We start from the raw sequence: 18,651 nt of genomic DNA, 5'->3' as shown, positions 1-18,651 counted from the left end.
TTTTATTATTATTATAGTCACTTCAACGCTCTTGGGTCATTCGTGACTTGTCCGGAGGTGAGATTTGAACTCGTGACTTTGGCGTGAGAGGTATGGATGCTAACCACTACGCCGGGGTCGCCCCATAGATGGAGATCAGATTATTTTTCTACTAGATCACCCAAGACTAATTCAATATCTGTAGTATCGAAACATGTCCAAACAGATTCAAAGTGTCTATGTGGCTCATGACAACCTATTTTCGTGTATGCCAAATGTTCTAGGCTTTCCATATCGATATTTCGATACTATAGATATTATCCCAGTCTTTGTTGATCTAGTAAAACAAATCATCTGAACTGCAGTACGATTTGGAGAGCCTAAATCATCTGGTATACGTGGGAATAAATAAGCATTATCCAAATAGACACTATGATTCTGTTTGGACATATTTTGATACTACAGACTTTATCCCAGTCGTGACAAACTTGGCACCGTTCGCGTAATTCCGGTGGTAAATGATGTAACGGGACGGAATTGATTTGAATTGAGGAGGGTTAGCCATGATGGTTACCTATTATGTTTGGTGAAATATTTATTGATTTGTTTTCCAAATACTGTACGTAGGAATTTTAAGAAATGCACTATTGTACAGACGCCTTTAATTAAATACAACTTAAATAACCAACAACCAGGGATGTGGAGTCAGAATCGGAAGCATTTTTTGAGCATCAGGTGTCCAAGTTGGAGTCGAAGAAATAGTAACACCTGAGCAATGTTGACTGTCGCACCACTCGTTTAAACAGCATCTTGACTACCGAAGGTACGACGTTCTTTACTTATATAGCGCAACGCAACAGCCAAAGGTGCTACGTAAAGAGGGTTTTTGGGATAAGAGAAAAACATATTCAAAACCAACGACCTTGGCAACCTATGCCTAGGTGGTTTCTAGCAACACTGCCATTTCAATCAAGACATGCGTTGCTCGATTGGTTCTGGCTTTGACAGTTGAGTAAAATCAAGCAGTCCGCTTCTCTCTTATCCTAGACACTCTCTAAAGCTACGAAAAGCTCCAATCTTGGTGTAGTTATTTGTTTCAAAGGTGTGACCTTCGACCTTCCATTTCTTCACGTAAGAGCTAGGTTATTTACGCGCAGATTAATGCATTGTCATTGTGCACCAGGTTTATCGTTAAACTTACGTGATTGGGTTGACGTTTTGGCAATAAGCTCAAACGAAAGGTTGTCATCTGAAATTTATTGTTGTTACGTTCTAATTTCTTGGATTTATCTTAAACGTCAAACTGATCAATGGCCCAATCTGAAATTAAAATCCGGGAAATATGATACCACTCTTTTAACTAGCTAGCTACTATAAGTGAATGGTAAATTTTGAGGTAGCTAACTAACAAGCTAAAAGGAGCACATATGTGATAAGCCCTCGTTAAATGTACTGAAAAGTCACCTCTATTACTAATTTCGATCGAAACCGATTTTCAGTTTCAATCAAAATCATCATTAGGGGTGATTTTTCAGTACCTTTAAACTCCAACCACATTCCCTGCCAATCACATATGTGCTCCTGCCCTAGCTCCTATCAATCTAGCTGATTTTTTTTTTCTACAAAAATTGGTACTATATCTAAAGCCTATCACTACTACTCTGAAATGCAACGATCGAGCTCACGGTAGTGGTCCTTCGAACTCCATAAATAAAAAGATCTTCGATGATAGCATTCTGCCACATCGATTGGTTTGCTCGAAAGCACGGTCCCTAAACGAATTTTTTATTCACCAAAAAGTCCCTATTCGGTGTTAATGGTGTTGCTATGGTAGCGACTATGGAAGGGGATGCGCAGTGGGTGAAAGTCGTGAAAATCGAAATTTTGATCAACGTAGGCGTGCATGTTTTTTTCTTCATTGAAACGTCAATTTTTTAAACGATGCATCATCAACTGAAAAAATTGTAACGGACAGTGGTGCAGGATTGTTGGGGTCTTAAATGTGTGACAAAGTTAGGTGGTACTTGTGAAGTGTGCTTGCTGGTGAGTACCGATTGGAATCTACACAATAATTAACGGTGAAGCTGGAATTCCTAGTGGCTATAATGTGAAGATGGATTCGTATTCATTCCAAGATCAAGATGGAAGGATGCATAGGTGGCACAGTACTCACGGTCCGCTAGTGTTCGTGAGTTATTTGCCGTCAACGCTGACGGTGCCATCTCTCCTACTTAGAGGCACTAGTCTTTTCCTTGTCGTTGGCTTTTGTTTGTGCACCTTTTCAATCCAGACTGAAATTCTGTTACCGGTAACAATAATTATATATCTTTCTCTTTTTCAGCATTCCATCTTCATCAACGACGACCCTACCGGACTGATGAGATGACGATGATGATAAGATGCTGTAAAATTCATCCTCTCTGACGAAGGAATCACAGCCTTTGGACAACATTGATGACCTATGGACTACATCTTCACACGTGCCATAATGCTACACGTGTTAGTACGGTAAGTTGTTTCTGATTTAGGCGCAATTTAAGACAGAAACTAAAACTTTTCTTTTTTTTTAAGGAATCACCCAGAAGAACGACGTGGAGTCTTTTTTCCCGGATGGATAACGCTGGCTGAAAAAACTCCCAGATTGACGATTGACGCAAATTCCGTTTGAAAACCTTCTGGCTGACCTCATAAGCTGATGCAAACTTCTTGAACTGTAAGTTGTACACTTTTCTATGCTCCTCCAACTTATCTTCTATAGTGGTCCCTCGCTTCACCTTCATCCCTCTCCAGACGATGAAGGAATACAACGCCGTGTTGTTCATTTCCTTGACCTAGGGTATCCTAGTGTCCCACACTCGCTGGTTTAATTACATGTAGATGCGTAGGCATGCGTTGATTTGCTTGGACTGGACTTGCTACGTATACAAGATGTTATAAGTTTTTTTTATTATTATTATAGTCACTTCAACGCTCTTGGGTCATTCGTGACTTGTCCGGAGGTGAGATTTGAACTCGTGACTTTGGCGTGAGAGGTATGGATGCTAACCACTACGCCGGGGTCGCCCCATAGATGGAGATCAGATTATTTTTCTACTAGATCACCCAAGACTAATTCAATATCTGTAGTATCGAAACATGTCCAAACAGATTCAAAGTGTCTATGTGGCTCATGACAACCTATTTTCGTGTATGCCAAATGTTCTAGGCTTTCCATATCGATATTTCGATACTATAGATATTATCCCAGTCTTTGTTGATCTAGTAAAACAAATCATCTGAACTGCAGTACGATTTGGAGAGCCTAAATCATCTGGTATACGTGGGAATAAATAAGCATTATCCATATAGACACTATGATTCTGTTTGGACATATTTTGATACTACAGACTTTATCCCAGTCGTGACAAACTTGGCACCGTTCGCGTGATTCCGGTGGTAAATGATGTAACGGGACGGAATTGATTTGAATTGAGGAGGGTTAGCCATGATGGTTACCTATTATGTTTGGTGAAATATTTATTGATTTGTTCTCCAAATACTGTACGTAGGAATTTTAAGAAATGCACTATTGTACAGACGCCTTTAATTAAATACAAGTTAAATAACCAACAACCAGGGATGTGGAGTCAGAATCGGAAGCATTTTTTGAGCATCAGGTGTCCAAGTTGGAGTCGAAGAAATAGTAACACCTGAGCAATGTTGACTGTCGCACCACTCGTTTAAACAGCATCTTGACTACCGAAGGTACGACGTTCTTTACTTATATAGCGCAACGCAACAGCCAAAGGTGCTACGTAAAGAGGGTTTTTGGGATAAGAGAAAAACATATTCAAAACCAACGACCTTGGCAACCTATGCCTAGGTGGTTTCTAGCAACACTGCCATTTCAATCAAGACATGCGTTGCTCGATTGGTTCTGGCTTTGACAGTTGAGTAAAATCAAGCAGTCCGCTTCTCTCTTATCCTAGACACTCTCTAAAGCTACGAAAAGCTCCAATCTTGGTGTAGTTATTTGTTTCAAAGGTGTGACCTTCGACCTTCCATTTCTTCTCGTAAGAGCTAGGTTATTTACTCGCAGATTAATGCATTGTCATTGATTTAAGCTCTTGAAAATGATAAGTGGTCAAGGCATCCCACTGGTATCAAACATACGCACTCAAAGTCCGTTCGCAGAACCAAATGAAACGCCTCCTCGCCATGGATCAGCTCTCCGATGGAACCAAGATCAGGATCACCAAGCATGCCAGTCTCAATACCACCCGTTGCGTAATCAATTGCCCAAGCATAGCAAAGGTAACCGATACCGACATTCTGTCGTATCTCAAGGATCAGAAAGTCATACAAATTCGCCGGATTACTAGGAAAGCAAGAACCGGGACCGAAAGAGAGAATACAGCTACTGTTATTCTGACAATCGATGGAACCCGCATTCCAGAACACGTTGACGTTGGGTATCTAAGGTGCAGAACCCGGCCCTATTACCCAGGACCGATGCTCTGTTTCCAATGCTTCGCTTTTGGGCACACAAGCAAACATTGGAAACATGTGGCCAATGCGCAAAAAAACACATTACTGTTCAGGGAGAAAGCTGTTCTGCCATCTCGTTCTGTCCCAGGTGTAACACGAATGATCATTCCATAGCTAGTCGGAACTGCCCGGTGTATAAGACGTATCCGTGTTGACAGCGGCCAAAAGGATTTTCGAGGTGGCCACCGGAGAGAAAATTATCCAAATCCAAATTATAATCCTAATCCAATCAAATTTCCTCATTTTCCGGCAGATTTTTTAGGTTTTCCACAGGAAACCATGAGACAAATTTTACTCATCGCTGAGTTCCTGCACTTTTGGCGATTATAATCGCCAAAAGTGCAGGAACTCAGCGATGAGTAAAATTTGTCTCATGGTTTCCTGTAGAAAACCTAAAAAATCTGCCGGAAAATGAGGAAATTGACGATAATTTTATTCAGTCTCGGAGTAGTACCAATAGACTGAGTGAATCCAATCTTTATTTTTCTCAAAGTCGGGAATTTTTCCCTGGAAAATCCTATTATCCGCCGGGACAAAGCTCTTCATCAGCACGAAGGGAATCCAGATGTTCTTTTTCTGTCATTTTAGTAAACACTGAGCGAATTCCACTCCGTTATTCGGACTTCTGAACTGGCATCACTGATAAGTTCGAAATGTGGTGGCTTGTTCAATGCTTCAGTGGCGCTACCATGACAAATGCAAGCACATTCCCAACTTAAACATTATTTGCGATGAATATGATTGGGAGTGTTATGTCTGTTTGTCTGTGGTATAATTTTGACGAAAATTTTAATCGAATCAATGTATACATTTTGAAAAACCACAAAATGCATAAAATTTAATCTATATTCGTTTTGTAATATTTTTGAGTGTTCACTAACACTAATCAAGCACATGTGACATAAAAACGATCAGTTCGGCGAGCAGATACTGATTTTTGAAAAAAATCATCTGGCATCCCTGATTTTATAGTTTATCACACGTTCACATTACTTATCATGGCTGACTCGAAAGATCCAGTTGAAAAAGTTAATAAGTGCGTTAAAAGATACTATTCGATGAGGAAATCATTGAGAAAAGTTAAGGTCCAAAAAGCTGCTGAATCCATAATACCGTTCAAAGATTACTTATCCGGAAAAAAAACTTACGGTGCCACGTCAAGCGGAATCGCTTAAAACAGTACATCCATCAGAACAAGCCCAGATGCTGCAAGTAAGCGTTCTCCGGTTGGTGAAAAATGCTAGGAATTGTTTCCTAGCAGCAAAGAAAACCAGCAGGATCAAATCTGAGAAGCTGGTCAAACTGAAGGGTATGTATCAATGTCCGACTTTTCTCCGAAAGTATACCGTTCAATTTTCTTCTAAGATTTTCTTCTTCTATGAAAAATATATTTTGACTGGGCACGCTCGTTCATGGTTATGTCTTGTTCAGTCCATGTAATGCAGATGTTTATGTATTTTTATTTCGTCAACCAACGTAGACGATTACAAATATGTACATAATGTCGTTTTCGTTTTTGCGGTGTAGCACTGGTGTAAATCATTTATTCACCAAAAAATCCCTATTCGGTGTTAATGGTGTTGCTATGGTAGCGACTATGGAAGGGGATGCGCAGTGGGTGAAAGTCGTGAAAATCGAAATTTTGATCAACGTAGGCGTGCATGTTTTTTTCTTCATTGAAACGTCAATTTTTTAAACGATGCATCATCAACTGAAAAAATTGTAACGGACAGTGGTGCAGGATTGTTGGGGTCTTAAATGTGTGACAAAGTTAGGTGGTACTTGTGAAGTGTGCTTGCTGGTGAGTACCGATTGGAATCTACACAATAATTAACGGTGAAGCTGGAATTCCTAGTGGCTATGTGAAGATGGATTCGTATTCATTCCAAGATCAAGATGGAAGGATGCATAGGTGGCACAGTACTCACGGTCCGCTAGTGTTCGTGAGTTATTTGCCGTCAACGCTGACGGTGCCATCTCTCCTACTTAGAGGCACTAGTCTTTTCCTTGTCGTTGGCTTTTGTTTGTGCACCTTTTCAATCCAGACTGAAATTCTGTTACCGGTAACAATAATTATATATCTTTCTCTTTCTCTTTTTCAGCATTCCATCTTCATCAACGACGACCCTACCGGACTGATGAGATGACGATGATGATAAGATGCTGTAAAATTCATTCTCTCTGACGAAGGAATCACAGCCTTTGGACAACATTGATGACCTATGGACTACATCTTCACACGTGCCATAATGCTACACGTGTTAGTACGGTAAGTTGTTTCTGATTTAGGCGCAATTTAAGACAGAAACTAAAACTTTTCTTTTTTTTTAAGGAATCACCCAGAAGAACGACGTGGAGTCTTTTTTCCCGGACGGATAACGCTGGCTGAAAAAACTCCCAGATTGACGATTGACGCAAATTCCGTTTGAAAACCTTCTGGCTGACCTCATAAGCTGATGCAAACTTCTTGAACTGTAAGTTGTACACTTTTCTATGCTCCTCCAACTTATCTTCTATAGTGGTCCCTCGCTTCGATGGAAAGTTCACCTTCATCCCTCTCCAGACGATGAAGGAATACAACGCCGTGTTGTTCATTTCCTTCACCTAGGGTACCCTAGTGTCCCACACTCGCTGGTTTAATTACATGTAGATCCGTAGGCATGCATTGATTTGCTTGGACTGGACTTGCTACGTATACAAGATGTTAGAAGTTTTTTTATTATTATTATAGTCACTTTAACGCTCTTGGGTCATTCGTGACTTGTCCGGAGGTGAGATTTGAACTCGTGACTTTGGCGTGAGAGGTATGGATGCTAACCACTACGCCGGGGTCGCCCCATAGATGGAGATCAGATTATTTTTCTACTAGATCACCCACGACTAATTCAATATCTGTAGTATCGAAACATGTCCAAACAGATTCAAAGTGTCTATGTGGCTCATGACAACCTATTTTCGTGTATGCCAAATGTTCTAGGCTTTCCATATCGATATTTCGATACTATAGATATTATCCCAGTCTTTGTTGATCTAGTAAAACAAATCATCTGAACTGCAGTACGATTTGGAGAGCCTAAATCATCTGGTATACGTGGGAATAAATAAGCATTATCCAAATAGACACTATGATTCTGTTTGGACATATTTTGATACTACAGACTTTATCCCAGTCGTGACAAACTTGGCACCGTTCGCGTAATTCCGGTGGTAAATGATGTAACGGGACGGAATTGATTTGAATTGAGGAGGGTTAGCCATGATGGTTACCTATTATGTTTGGTGAAATATTTATTGATTTGTTTTCCAAATACTGTACGTAGGAATTTTAAGAAATGCACTATTGTACAGACGCCTTTAATTAAATACAACTTAAATAACCAACAACCAGGGATGTGGAGTCAGAATCGGAAGCATTTTTTGAGCATCAGGTGTCCAAGTTGGAGTCTATTACTAATTTCGATCGAAACCGATTTTCAGTTTCAATCAAAATCATCATTAGGGGTGATTTTTCAGTACCTTTAAACTCCAACCACATTCCCTGCCAATCACATATGTGCTCCTGCCCTAGCTCCTATCAATCTAGCTGATTTTTTTTTTCTACAAAAATTGGTACTATATCTAAAGCCTATCACTACTACTCTGAAATGCAACGATCGAGCTCACGGTAGTGGTCCTTCGAACTCCATAAATAAAAAGATCTTCGATGATAGCATTCTGCCACATCGATTGGTTTGCTCGAAAGCACGGTCCCTAAACGAATTTTTTATTCACCAAAAAGTCCCTATTCGGTGTTAATGGTGTTGCTATGGTAGCGACTATGGAAGGGGATGCGCAGTGGGTGAAAGTCGTGAAAATCGAAATTTTGATCAACGTAGGCGTGCATGTTTTTTTCTTCATTGAAACGTCAATTTTTTTAAACGATGCATCATCAACTGAAAAAATTGTAACGGACAGTGGTGCAGGATTGTTGGGGTCTTAAATGTGTGACAAAGTTAGGTGGTACTTGTGAAGTGTGCTTGCTGGTGAGTACCGATTGGAATCTACACAATAATTAACGGTGAAGCTGGAATTCCTAGTGGCTATGTGAAGATGGATTCGTATTCATTCCAAGATCAAGATGGAAGGATGCATAGGTGGCACAGTACTCACGGTCCGCTAGTGTTCGTGAGTTATTTGCCGTCAACGCTGACGGTGCCATCTCTCCTACTTAGAGGCACTAGTCTTTTCCTTGTCGTTGGCTTTTGTTTGTGCACCTTTTCAATCCAGACTGAAATTCTGTTACCGGTAACAATAATTATATATCTTTCTCTTTCTCTTTTTCAGCATTCCATCTTCATCAACGACGACCCTACCGGACTGATGAGATGAGGATGATGATAAGATGCTGTAAAATTCATCCTCTCTGACGAAGGAATCACAGCCTTTGGACAACATTGATGACCTATGGACTACATCTTCACACGTGCCAAATGCTACACGTGTTAGTACGGTAAGTTGTTTCTGATTTAGGCGCAATTTAAGACAGAAACTAAAACTTTTCTTTTTTTTTAAGGAATCACCCAGAAGAACGACGTGGAGTCTTTTTTCCCGGACGGATAACGCTGGCTGAAAAAACTCCCAGATTGACGATTGACGCAAATTCCGTTTGAAAACCTTCTGGCTGACCTCATAAGCTGATGCAAACTTCTTGAACTGTAAGTTGTACACTTTTCTATGCTCCTCCAACTTATCTTCTATAGTGGTCCCTCGCTTCGATGGAAAGTTCACCTTCATCCCTCTCCAGACGATGAAGGAATACAACGCCGTGTTGTTCATTTCCTTCACCTAGGGTACCCTAGTGTCCCACACTCGCTGGTTTAATTACATGTAGATCCGTAGGCATGCATTGATTTGCTTGGACTGGACTTGCTACGTATACAAGATGTTAGAAGTTTTTTTTATTATTATTATAGTCACTTTAACGCTCTTGGGTCATTCGTGACTTGTCCGGAGGTGAGATTTGAACTCGTGACTTTGGCGTGAGAGGTATGGATGCTAACCACTACGCCGGGGTCGCCCCATAGATGGAGATCAGATTATTTTTCTACTAGATCACCCAAGACTAATTCAATATCTGTAGTATCGAAACATGTCCAAACAGATTCAAAGTGTCTATGTGGCTCATGACAACCTATTTTCGTGTATGCCAAATGTTCTAGGCTTTCCATATCGATATTTCGATACTATAGATATTATCCCAGTCTTTGTTGATCTAGTAAAACAAATCATCTGAACTGCAGTACGATTTGGAGAGCCTAAATCATCTGGTATACGTGGGAATAAATAAGCATTATCCAAATAGACACTATGATTCTGTTTGGACATATTTTGATACTACAGGCTTTATCCCAGTCGTGACAAACTTGGCACCGTTCGCGTAATTCCGGTGGTAAATGATGTAACGGGACGGAATTGATTTGAATTGAGGAGGGTTAGCCATGATGGTTACCTATTATGTTTGGTGAAATATTTATTGATTTGTTTTCCAAATACTGTACGTAGGAATTTTAAGAAATGCACTATTGTACAGACGCCTTTAATTAAATACAACTTAAATAACCAACAACCAGGGATGTGGAGTCAGAATCGGAAGCATTTTTTGAGCATCAGGTGTCCAAGTTGGAGTCGAAGAAATAGTAACACCTGAGCAATGTTGACTGTCGCACCACTCGTTTAAACAGCATCTTGACTACCGAAGGTACGACGTTCTTTACTTATATAGCGCAACGCAACAGCCAAAGGTGCTACGTAAAGAGGGTTTTTGGGATAAGAGAAAAACATATTCAAAACCAACGACCTTGGCAACCTATGCCTAGGTGGTTTCTAGCAACACTGCCATTTCAATCAAGACATGCGTTGCTCGATTGGTTCTGGCTTTGACAGTTGAGTAAAATCAAGCAGTCCGCTTCTCTCTTATCCTAGACACTCTCTAAAGCTACGAAAAGCTCCAATCTTGGTGTAGTTATTTGTTTCAAAGGTGTGACCTTCGACCTTCCATTTCTTCACGTAAGAGCTAGGTTATTTACGCGCAGATTAATGCATTGTCATTGTGCACCAGGTTTATCGTTAAACTTACGTGATTGGGTTGACGTTTTGGCAATAAGCTCAAACGAAAGGTTGTCATCTGAAATTTATTGTTGTTACGTTCTAATTTCTTGGATTTATCTTAAACGTCAAACTGATCAATGGCCCAATCTGAAATTAAAATCCGGGAAATATGATACCACTCTTTTAACTAGCTAGCTACTATAAGTGAATGGTAAATTTTGAGGTAGCTAACTAACAAGCTAAAAGGAGCACATATGTGATAAGCCCTCGTTAAATGTACTGAAAAGTCACCTCTATTACTAATTTCGATCGAAACCGATTTTCAGTTTCAATCAAAATCATCATTAGGGGTGATTTTTCAGTACCTTTAAACTCCAACCACATTCCCTGCCAATCACATATGTGCTCCTGCCCTAGCTCCTATCAATCTAGCTGATTTTTTTTTCTACAAAAATTGGTACTATATCTAAAGCCTATCACTACTACTCTGAAATGCAACGATCGAGCTCACGGTAGTGGTCCTTCGAACTCCATAAATAAAAAGATCTTCGATGATAGCATTCTGCCACATCGATTGGTTTGCTCGAAAGCACGGTCCCTAAACGAATTTTTTATTCACCAAAAAGTCCCTATTCGGTGTTAATGGTGTTGCTATGGTAGCGACTATGGAAGGGGATGCGCAGTGGGTGAAAGTCGTGAAAATCGAAATTTTGATCAACGTAGGCGTGCATGTTTTTTTCTTCATTGAAACGTCAATTTTTTAAACGATGCATCATCAACTGAAAAAAAATGTAACGGACAGTGGTGCAGGATTGTTGGGGTCTTAAATGTGTGACAAAGTTAGGTGGTACTTGTGAAGTGTGCTTGCTGGTGAGTACCGATTGGAATCTACACAATAATTAACGGTGAAGCTGGAATTCCTAGTGGCTATAATGTGAAGATGGATTCGTATTCATTCCAAGATCAAGATGGAAGGATGCATAGGTGGCACAGTACTCACGGTCCGCTAGTGTTCGTGAGTTATTTGCCGTCAACGCTGACGGTGCCATCTCTCCTACTTAGAGGCACTAGTCTTTTCCTTGTCGTTGGCTTTTGTTTGTGCACCTTTTCAATCCAGACTGAAATTCTGTTACCGGTAACAATAATTATATATCTTTCTCTTTTTCAGCATTCCATCTTCATCAACGGCACCGGACTGATGAGATGACGATGATGATAAGATGCTGTAAAATTCATCCTCTCTGACGAAGGAATCACAGCCTTTGGACAACATTGATGACCTATGGACTACATCTTCACACGTGCCATAATGCTACACGTGTTAGTACGGTAAGTTGTTTCTGATTTAGGCGCAATTTAAGACAGAAACTAAAACTTTTCTTTTTTTTTAAGGAATCACCCAGAAGAACGACGTGGAGTCTTTTTTCCCGGATGGATAACGCTGGCTGAAAAAACTCCCAGATTGACGATTGACGCAAATTCCGTTTGAAAACCTTCTGGCTGACCTCATAAGCTGATGCAAACTTCTTGAACTGTAAGTTGTACACTTTTCTATGCTCCTCCAACTTATCTTCTATAGTGGTCCCTCGCTTCGATGGAAAGTTCACCTTCATCCCTCTCCAGACGATGAAGGAATACAACGCCGTGTTGTTCATTTCCTTGACCTAGGGTATCCTAGTGTCCCACACTCGCTGGTTTAATTACATGTAGATGCGTAGGCATGCGTTGATTTGCTTGGACTGGACTTGCTACGTATACAAGATGTTATAAGTTTTTTTTATTATTATTATAGTCACTTCAACGCTCTTGGGTCATTCGTGACTTGTCCGGAGGTGAGATTTGAACTCGTGACTTTGGCGTGAGAGGTATGGATGCTAACCACTACGCCGGGGTCGCCCCATAGATGGAGATCAGATTATTTTTCTACTAGATCACCCAAGACTAATTCAATATCTGTAGTATCGAAACATGTCCAAACAGATTCAAAGTGTCTATGTGGCTCATGACAACCTATTTTCGTGTATGCCAAATGTTCTAGGCTTTCCATATCGATATTTCGATACTATAGATATTATCCCAGTCTTTGTTGATCTAGTAAAACAAATCATCTGAACTTCAGTACGATTTGGAGAGCCTAAATCATCTGGTATACGTGGGAATAAATAAGCATTATCCATATAGACACTATGATTCTGTTTGGACATATTTTGATACTACAGACTTTATCCCAGTCGTGACAAACTTGGCACCGTTCGCGTGATTCCGGTGGTAAATGATGTAACGGGACGGAATTGATTTGAATTGAGGAGGGTTAGCCATGATGGTTACCTATTATGTTTGGTGAAATATTTATTGATTTGTTCTCCAAATACTGTACGTAGGAATTTTAAGAAATGCACTATTGTACAGACGCCTTTAATTAAATACAACTTAAATAACCAACAACCAGGGATGTGGAGTCAGAATCGGAAGCATTTTTTGAGCATCAGGTGTCCAAGTTGGAGTCGAAGAAATAGTAACACCTGAGCAATGTTGACTGTCGCACCACTCGTTTAAACAGCATCTTGACTACCGAAGGTACGACGTTCTTTACTTATATAGCGCAACGCAACAGCCAAAGGTGCTACGTAAAGAGGGTTTTTGGGATAAGAGAAAAACATATTCAAAACCAACGACCTTGGCAACCTATGCCTAGGTGGTTTCTAGCAACACTGCCATTTCAATCAAGACATGCGTTGCTCGATTGGTTCTGGCTTTGACAGTTGAGTAAAATCAAGCAGTCCGCTTCTCTCTTATCCTAGACACTCTCTAAAGCTACGAAAAGCTCCAATCTTGGTGTAGTTATTTGTTTCAAAGGTGTGACCTTCGACCTTCCATTTCTTCACGTAAGAGCTAGGTTATTTACTCGCAGATTAATGCATTGTCATTGATTTAAGCTCTTGAAAATGATAAGTGGTCAAGGCATCCCACTGGTATCAAACATACGCACTCAAAGTCCGTTCGCAGAACCAAATGAAACGCCTCCTCGCCATGGATCAGCTCTCCGATGGAACCAAGATCAGGATCACCAAGCATGCCAGTCTCAATACCACCCGTTGCGTAATCAATTGCCCAAGCATAGCAAAGGTAACCGATACCGACATTCTGTCGTATCTCAAGGATCAGAAAGTCATACAAATTCGCCGGATTACTAGGAAAGCAAGAACCGGGACCGAAAGAGAGAATACAGCTACTGTTATTCTGACAATCGATGGAACCCGCATTCCAGAACACGTTGACGTTGGGTATCTAAGGTGCAGAACCCGGCCCTATTACCCAGGACCGATGCTCTGTTTCCAATGCTTCGCTTTTGGGCACACAAGTAAACGATGTCAGCAAGCAGATAAGACATGTGGCCAATGCGCAAAAAAACACATTACTGTTCAGGGAGAAAGCTGTTCTGCCATCTCGTTCTGTCCCAGGTGTAACACGAATGATCATTCCTTAGCTAGTCGGAACTGCCCGGTGTATAAGACGGAAGACGCAATACAACGTATCCGTGTTGACAAGGGAATCCCATACCCAGCGGCCAAAAGGATTTTCGAGGTGGCCATCGGAGAGAAAATTATCCAAATCCAAATTATAATCCTAATCCACTCCAATTTCCTCATTTTCCGGCAGATTTTTTAGGTTTTCCACAGGAAACCATGAGACAAATTTTACTCATCGCTGAGTTCCTGCACTTTTGGCGATTATAATCGCCAAAAGTGCAGGAACTCAGCGATGAGTAAAATTTGTCTCATGGTTTCCTGTAGAAAACCTAAAAAATCTGCCGGAAAATGAGGAAATTGACGATAATTTTATTCAGTCTCGGAGTAGTACCAATAGACTGAGTGAATCCAATCTTTATTTTTCTCAAAGTCGGGAATTTTTCCCTGGAAAATCCTATTATCCGCCGGGACAAAGCTCTTCATCAGCACGAAGGGAATCCAGATGTTCTTTTTCTGTCATTTTAGTAAACACTGAGCGAATTCCACTCCGTTATTCGGGCTTAGTATAATCACAGACAAACAGACATAACACTCCCAATCATATTCATCGCAAATAATGTTTAAGTTGGGAATGTGCTTGCATTTGTCATGGTAGCGCCACTGAAGCATTGAACAAGCCACCACATTTCGAACTTATCAGTGATGCCAGTTCTTTTTCACGTCTAGTTAGTAGATTTAAGCTCTTGAAAATGATAAGTGGTCAAGGCATCCCACTGGTATCCAGTGTGTGTCTCACATACCACATCTGACGAATACAGAAAAAAATTGTTGAATATTACATCAAAACTGCTGCACATTAGTCATTCATTACGTTGTACGATGTACACAGCATTCGAGAACAAATCATGTTGATGACTGTAATATTCTATCAACTTTTATCAGTTATTGATGTTCAATACTTCACCATGAATATCATTGATTGATACATATTATTCTTTTTCTTCTGTGTACAAGTGATGAGCGGTGATAGAAAGGGCACTAATAATTGATGCATTACCTCGTTTAAAAACTTTGTTCCAGCAAAAGAAAAAGCACACTAAGCAAACAAAACAAATCCCTAAAAAAAGTCTTAGCTTCTGAGAATTTCCTACGGATCCGGATTTCTGCAGAATTCAATCAATTCTATAGATCTTCTGAAAAATTCATAGAACCGACATCACTGACTTCCATCTGTTTTGTTTTTATTCAACGCAGCTGACGTGTTGACAGAACGCAAGGGAAAAGCAACTAGTGATAAAATTACATGCACGAGGGATGCTCCAGTTGCAAAAAATTGCTTGGGAATGTGGATGATAGATGGTGCTAGTGCGCAGGCAAAATACGCTTGAAGATATTTTTTGAAGAATTTTCTTCTAAGAGTTATGTCTGTTTGTCTGTGGTATAATTTTGACGAAAATTTTAATCGAATCAATGTATACATTTTGAAAAACCACAAAATGCATAAAATTTAATCTATATTCGTTTTGTAATATTTTTGAGTGTTCACTAACACTAATCAAGCACATGTGACATAAAAACGATCAGTTCGGCGAGCAGATACTGATTTTTGAAAAAAATCATCTGGCATCCCTGATTTTATAGTTTATCACACGTTCACATTACTTATCATGGCTGACTCGAAAGATCCAGTTGAAAAAGTTAATAAGTGCGTTAAAAGATACTATTCGATGAGGAAATCATTGAGAAAAGTTAAGGTCCAAAAAGCTGCTGAATCCATAATACCGTTCAAAGATTACTTATCCGGAAAAAAAACTTACGGTGCCACGTCAAGCGGAATCGCTTAAAACAGTACATCCATCAGAACAAGCCCAGATGCTGCAAGTAAGCGTTCTCCGGTTGGTGAAAAATGCTAGGAATTGTTTCCTAGCAGCAAAGAAAACCAGCAGGATCAAATCTGAGAAGCTGGTCAAACTGAAGGGTATGTATCAATGTCCGACTTTTCTCCGAAAGTATACCGTTCAATTTTCTTCTAAGATTTTCTTCTTCTATGAAAAATATATTTTGACTGGGCACGCTCGTTCATGGTTATGTCTTGTTCAGTCCATGTAATGCAGATGTTTATGTATTTTTATTTCGTCAACCAACGTAGACGATTACAAATATGTACATAATGTCGTTTTCGTTTTTGCGGTGTAACACTGGTGTAAATCATTTATTCACCAAAAAATCCCTATTCGGTGTTAATGGTGTTGCTATGGTAGCGACTATGGAAGGGGATGCGCAGTGGGTGAAAGTCGTGAAAATCGAAATTTTGATCAACGTAGGCGTGCATGTTTTTTTCTTCATTGAAACGTCAATTTTTTAAACGATGCATCATCAACTGAAAAAATTGTAACGGACAGTGGTGCAGGATTGTTGGGGTCTTAAATGTGTGACAAAGTTAGGTGGTACTTGTGAAGTGTGCTTGCTGGTGAGTACCGATTGGAATCTACACAATAATTAACGGTGAAGCTGGAATTCCTAGTGGCTATGTGAAGATGGATTCGTATTCATTCCAAGATCAAGATGGAAGGATGCATAGGTGGCACAGTACTCACGGTCCGCTAGTGTTCGTGAGTTATTTGCCGTCAACGCTGACGGTGCCATCTCTCCTACTTAGAGGCACTAGTCTTTTCCTTGTCGTTGGCTTTTGTTTGTGCACCTTTTCAATCCAGACTGAAATTCTGTTACCGGTAACAATAATTATATATCTTTCTCTTTCTCTTTTTCAGCATTCCATCTTCATCAACGACGACCCTACCGGACTGATGAGATGAGGATGATGATAAGATGCTGTAAAATTCATCCTCTCTGACGAAGGAATCACAGCCTTTGGACAACATTGATGACCTATGGACTACATCTTCACACGTGCCATAATGCTACACGTGTTAGTACGGTAAGTTGTTTCTGATTTAGGCGCAATTTAAGACAGAAACTAAAACTTTTCTTTTTTTTTAAGGAATCACCCAGAAGAACGACGTGGAGTCTTTTTTCCCGAACGGATAACGCTGGCTGAAAAAACTCCCAGATTGACGATTGACGCAAATTCCGTTTGAAAACCTTCTGGCTGACCTCATAAGCTGATGCAAACTTCTTGAACTGTAAGTTGTACACTTTTCTATGCTCCTCCAACTTATCTTCTATAGTGGTCCCTCGCTTCGATGGAAAGTTCACCTTCATCCCTCTCCAGACGATGAAGGAATACAACGCCGTGTTGTTCATTTCCTTCACCTAGGGTACCCTAGTGTCCCACACTCGCTGGTTTAATTACATGTAGATCCGTAGGCATGCATTGATTTGCTTGGACTGGACTTGCTACGTATACAAGATGTTAGAAGTTTTTTTTATTATTATTATAGTCACTTTAACGCTCTTGGGTCATTCGTGACTTGTCCGGAGGTGAGATTTGAACTCGTGACTTTGGCGTGAGAGGTATGGATGCTAACCACTACGCCGGGGTCGCCCCATAGATGGAGATCAGATTATTTTTCTACTAGATCACCCAAGACTAATTCAATATCTGTAGTATCGAAACATGTCCAAACAGATTCAAAGTGTCTATGTGGCTCATGACAACCTATTTTCGTGTATGCCAAATGTTCTAGGCTTTCCATATCGATATTTCGATACTATAGATATTATCCCAGTCTTTGTTGATCTAGTAAAACAAATCATCTGAACTGCAGTACGATTTGGAGAGCCTAAATCATCTGGTATACGTGGGAATAAATAAGCATTATCCAAATAGACACTATGATTCTGTTTGGACATATTTTGATACTACAGACTTTATCCCAGTCGTGACAAACTTGGCACCGTTCGCGTAATTCCGGTGGTAAATGATGTAACGGGACGGAATTGATTTGAATTGAGGAGGGTTAGCCATGATGGTTACCTATTATGTTTGGTGAAATATTTATTGATTTGTTTTCCAAATACTGTACGTAGGAATTTTAAGAAATGCACTATTGTACAGACGCCTTTAATTAAATACAACTTAAATAACCAACAACCAGGGATGTGGAGTCAGAATCGGAAGCATTTTTTGAGCATCAGGTGTCCAAGTTGGAGTCTATTACTAATTTCGATCGAAACCGATTTTCAGTTTCAATCAAAATCATCATTAGGGGTGATTTTTCAGTACCTTTAAACTCCAACCACATTCCCTGCCAATCACATATGTGCTCCTGCCCTAGCTCCTATCAATCTAGCTGATTTTTTTTTTCTACAAAAATTGGTACTATATCTAAAGCCTATCACTACTACTCTGAAATGCAACGATCGAGCTCACGGTAGTGGTCCTTCGAACTCCATAAATAAAAAGATCTTCGATGATAGCATTCTGCCACATCGATTGGTTTGCTCGAAAGCACGGTCCCTAAACGAATTTTTTATTCACCAAAAAGTCCCTATTCGGTGTTAATGGTGTTGCTATGGTAGCGACTATGGAAGGGGATGCGCAGTGGGTGAAAGTCGTGAAAATCGAAATTTTGATCAACGTAGGCGTGCATGTTTTTTTCTTCATTGAAACGTCAATTTTTTTAAA

The sequence above is a fragment of the Ochlerotatus camptorhynchus genome, unplaced genomic scaffold (assembly GCF_037179485.1).
Source record: "Ochlerotatus camptorhynchus isolate MF236.1 unplaced genomic scaffold, CSIRO-AGI_Acam_v1.1 ptg000039l, whole genome shotgun sequence".
Lineage (NCBI taxonomy): Eukaryota > Metazoa > Arthropoda > Insecta > Diptera > Culicidae > Ochlerotatus > Ochlerotatus camptorhynchus.
Note: the sequence above shows the minus strand (reverse complement) of the source record.